The following is a 5,293-nucleotide window of genomic DNA, read 5'->3' on the forward strand; positions in this document are numbered from 1 at the left end:
TAATTTTTGGAGGACATCCGATCGCCAGGAGCAGGGTTGGGCAGCCCTGGTGTGCATAGTAAAAGGTATGTCAGGAGCATGATATACTGTAGAGCAGGGGTGCCCAACCCTGCTCCTGGCGATCAACTGTCCTGCAAAGTTTAGCTCCAACTCTAATCAAAGACATTTTGATTAGAGTTTTTCACTTTAGGATCACTTTAATTTTTAAGTGATCCTGAAGACCCTAATTAGTTGCTTCAGGTGTGTTTGATTAGGGTTGGAGCTGAACTTTGCAGGACAGTCGATTGCCAGGAGCAGGGTTGGGCACCCCTGTGTTACACTATGAAACCAGAACAATTTTATGTTTCCATGATTTTGTTCATTCTTTCTGTTTGAATTTGTTTAGCGCGGTTTCAACATTCTTAATTGTATTTTCCTGTATAATTGTGTTCCTTACACTTTGTTTCCTAGATTTTGCTGGCATGTTAGTGATCTCTTCATTCACATATGGCAATATTTCTGTGAATACACTTGATTTAATAAAATATTGCTTTAAACTGCTGTCTTCACCCAAGACAGTTACATTATATTATCATATTATCCTAGTTTATATACACGGGGGTAGCGTTTTGAAATCATGTAAGATAAATTCTTAATAATGCTTTTCAGAATAGTTTTCTATTGTCTACTTGTTTTCTTTTTATTAAAAAATAAAAAAACTAGGGGTGAAAAACAATACAGTGTACAAGCTATGTTTAATGCATAGTTTGCAAGAAAAACTATAATTATAATTTAAGAGATAATATCTAGCTGAATGTGATTCTCGCTGAATCACATCCTTGGTTGTTTGACACCTACAGGCTCTACCTACATTCAGAATTTGGTATTTAAATAAGGTTTAGGGGGACGTAGCTAGGCGCTAAAGACAATCTGCATTGTTACAATGGCTGCTCCAAACACTCTCCTGAAACAAGTGTAACACCGAAAAGAAGTTCTGTTGATACGGGTGAAGATACACACTGGGAAAGATCAGGTCTGACAAAGTTTCTCCATGAAGATGACGATTTTGTGAAACAAGATTTCCCAGTGTCTGATGATCGTGTGGGAAGATTTGAGTTTGACAAAGAGTTGCAGACTGTGAAACTCTACATTTTGAAATCATCTCTTTAACTTGGCATACACGTAATACACTATCACATTCATGATTTTCAAACTCGTCGGATCGCCGTTGTTTTCACACTGCGTGCCTATCTGGGGTAGCATTCAGTTGCTGCTGTGTTCACATTGCACGATGGATCGGTGACGGGGGGTTTCACACTGCATGACTTCACAATAGGAAGAATCTCCGACAGCTCTGTCTGGTCCGCAAACTACGTTTCACAACAAAACACACACGAGAAGTGATAAGGAAATAACGTGAGAACTCGCGTGCGTCAGACCGGAGTTCTCACCAAGACTGTAATTATTAAAAAAAAATATGTATATATATATAGCCCGCAAATTGTCTGTGAGCTGACTTCCAGCTACAAGGAGAAAAAGAAAAACAGATTATTCTTTTAAAATACGGATATTCTGGTCTATAACTCCTCCCTGAACTTCCTGCTGCCCTGTATCTTGGTCTCTCATTGGCTGTAGGTCATCGCTGATGTGTTTTTCAGTCAGAACTCGTTTAACACAGCGTGAGAGTGAATCGCCGGCAGCTGCAGATATTTAGCGTGCCAAATATTTCACGGGCGTGGGCGATTCCCTCAGATCGCGTCTTTGATAATTCACACTGCGTGATTGTCACTCGCGTGAACGAGCACCGATTTGCCTCCGATTTCGGGCATTTGTCGGCGATTTCGCAAGACCTGTCGGCGAGTGACAAATAGGACTAAAATCGTGCAGTGTGAACTCGGCATTAAGTGCACTAATCACCAGCACTGATGACCATGATGATTTCAAACAGAATTCAGCAACTTGTATACATATACCATACAAAATAAATAAAGCCAAAATAGTTTATAATAAGTAAACATGTGATGTTATTTTTGGGGTTGTTTAAGCATCCTCTGGTGAGATATCAGAGATTTAATTTGCAATTGATTTCATCTAAGCCTGTGTTTGTGAATCAGTTGTGGTTGTGCTGTCTCCTTGTTTTTCTTATCTTCAGTGATTCTGCTTGGTAACTACAAGTGCCATCACTAATGATCAGTCATCAAATGTAGAGTGAAACTACTTTATTCCACTAACTGCAACACTTGTTCAGTGTTACTTTTACTCTATGGATTGGGACCATATGAAAACTGAGCAGTGTTGGATTAACACTGAGGATTTTGCTGTGCCAACAAACATATAACCTGCATCATGTGTTTTTCTTTATTACATAATTCATTACAATTAATTGGATAATCAGTCTTTATTAGTCAGAAGTCAGAAAGAGCTTTATTGCCTTGTTTACACACACAAGGAATTTGTCTTGGCGACAGAAGCTTCCAGTGCAGAAGAAAGTACAGACATATCGGTAATAATTATTCATTATTACTTTAAACACAAACTAAGAAAAGTGATTTGCATTACATATGTGAGTTCTCTTGTAGTTTTGCTGGGATCATACCAGAAACCAAAAGATAACATATGCCGGTCCACCAGCACACCAGGATCCCAAGCTGGTCCCAGCATGCAAAACATACCTTATGCTGGTCCATCAGCTATAATCACTTCCCATGCTGGGGACCAGCAAACAGCATTCCAACAAAGGGAACCAGCATCCTATGCTAAGAACCAGCAAACCAGCATCCCATACTGGTCCCAGCATTCAAAACATACATTATGCTGGTGACCAGCAATGCTGGATTTTTCGGTAGGGATTATGACAGGGATTCGGAACAGTCTTCAAAAAATCAGCAGCTGCCCAGATGAGAAGTGCCCTAACAAGATTTGACTCACATACCACCATTAGTTGTTTATGAATGGAACTTAGTGTCTCCAAGAATCTGTCTTTAGATAACTGCATTTGCGTGAAGAAAAGAACACCATGTTAGATTACGTAAACAGACTATCCCTATAAGACTATACTCGTGTTTCTGTATTCTAAGTTAGTGCAAGGCTGGATCCTCTTACTCATGTTCTACAGCCTTTGGAAGTGTGGAGAACTCTGTCTTCAGTAAACTCTCTGTCAACTGATTGAACTTCAATTTGACTACTAGTCTTCATTGAGCATATTGGTCTCTCTAAGAAGTTTAACTGTAATTCCCCAACACCTGACTTCTGTTTAAAGGGGGAAGCCTTAAATTATTTCCTTCAACTCATGTAGATAGAAAGGGACCATGAATGGGAAAAATAATTTATTTTTCCCTAGCTTGACTGTGAAACATCCTGCAGACATGTAGATAGAACTTTCAGTGTCCCAATGACAATGATACATAGGGCATGAAAGACTATCTGTAAAGCACTAATAAAGCACCTTCCATAAAAAGTGGGAGGTTAAGTAGCTGCTGCTATATTGATAAGATATTAATGACTGCCACATTAGAATATAGGCTGTGACAGAACAAACTGACATCAAATAATTAGCAGCAATGTCAACTACAGCCAATGTCTAACTAGCATGTACGTTCACTGCCTATATCGTCAGGTGACAGTAGCCTATATTTTAACTCAAAAAGGGGCCAAAAAGCCCATGATGGGGTCCACCTAGCGCAGACAGTGCAGAACACAAACTGAGCTGACAGACGCTCAATGTCGGTCCAACGTTAGCCGACGACCACTATTTTTAGAGTAGTTTATAGTAAAAAACTATTAAATTTAAATGTTGTTAGTTCAACGAATACAATAATATTTTAAAAAAATGTATTCACAATTTTAAAATATTAAGAAATAACTACAAGATATGTTTAAGTTCATCATTATGTTTTGTACAATTATTGTAATAGTAATAGTGAATAAATAAATACATAAGTCAAGTCACCTTATTTATATAGCGCTTTTTATACAATACAGATTGTGTGAAAGCAGCTGACAGTATGAAACAGAGAAATAGTGTGTCGATTCTGCAAGAGGACAATAGTAAACAGTAATTTTTTCAGTTAAAGTCAGTTCATCTTTTATTCAGTGATGTCATCTTCCAGCTCAGTTCAGTTCAATTAGTATCTGTGCAATCAAATCGACAATGTTACCAGAAATCAAGTGTCCCCCCCAACTAAGTAAGCCAAAGGCGAAAGTGGCAAGGAAGCAAAAGTTAATCTGTGGCAGAAATGGAGAAAAAAACCTTGGGAGAAACAAGGCTCAATAGGGGGGCCAGTTCTTCTCTGGCCAGACGAAACCATCATGGTGTTGTTTAATTCCAGGCTGCAACACAAGTCAGATTAAGCAGAGGACTCGTCTGGTTCTTGTAGCCTTTGCTGAGGAATTGTGCTGATGGCCCACAAAGTCTTCGCAGGGGATCTGTCTCTAGGGCTCATATAGTTGACATTAAGGGCTGTAGAGGTCATCTCTAGGTCCTGATCCACCACATCTGGACTGCATACAGATGACTGCAGTGACCATCTGATCTGGATTTGGACTGAATCTGGGTGGTTATGGTGACCTAGGAATAAGAATGAAACAGACTGATATTAGCGTAGATGTCATTCTTCTTATGATGTAGCAAGTACATCGGGTTTTATGGAACGTGTTCCTGGTTCCCGTTGACCTAATTAATGCAGCCTAACAATCCTTTAACGGATCTGAATTATATAAATGTGATAGTGTATTATGTGTAAGCCAGGATAAAGAGATGGGTCTTTATGCAGACAAACATTTATTCCACCCTTAGAGTAAAGCTTGATGGCACTAATTAGCTACTGTAGTGAACCAAAAACACTTGTTGAAATCAAATGATAGATCTACAAGAAGAAAATTAATATCTCTGGAGACGATAAAACTAACATACCACTGAAGCGCAACGACATTTCAAAAGCATCAACTGGATGAGGACTCTTACCTTACACTGAACAGCTGGTCATCCTCACAGACAGAGTTAAACATCCACATCTGCACTAAAATCTCAATCTTTGCAATTTACATCACTCTCAGAAAAAAAGGTACAAAAGCTGTCACTGGGGCAGTACCTTTTCAAAAGGCACACCTTTGTACCTAAACAGTCCATGTTAGTACCTTAAATGTACATATTAGTACCTAAAGTGTACATATTAGTACCTAAAAGGTACAAAAGTGTGCCTTTTGAAAAGGTACTGCCCCAGTGACAGCTTTTGTACCTTTTTTTCTGAGAGTGTGGGGAGTGCTGACATGTTTGTTGCCCTCATGCGGTGCAGATGTGAATTGCATCAGATGT

This window comes from Sinocyclocheilus anshuiensis, unplaced genomic scaffold, assembly GCF_001515605.1.
Source record: "Sinocyclocheilus anshuiensis isolate Anshui unplaced genomic scaffold, SAMN03320099.WGS_v1.1 scaffold314, whole genome shotgun sequence".
Classification (NCBI taxonomy): domain Eukaryota; kingdom Metazoa; phylum Chordata; class Actinopteri; order Cypriniformes; family Cyprinidae; genus Sinocyclocheilus; species Sinocyclocheilus anshuiensis.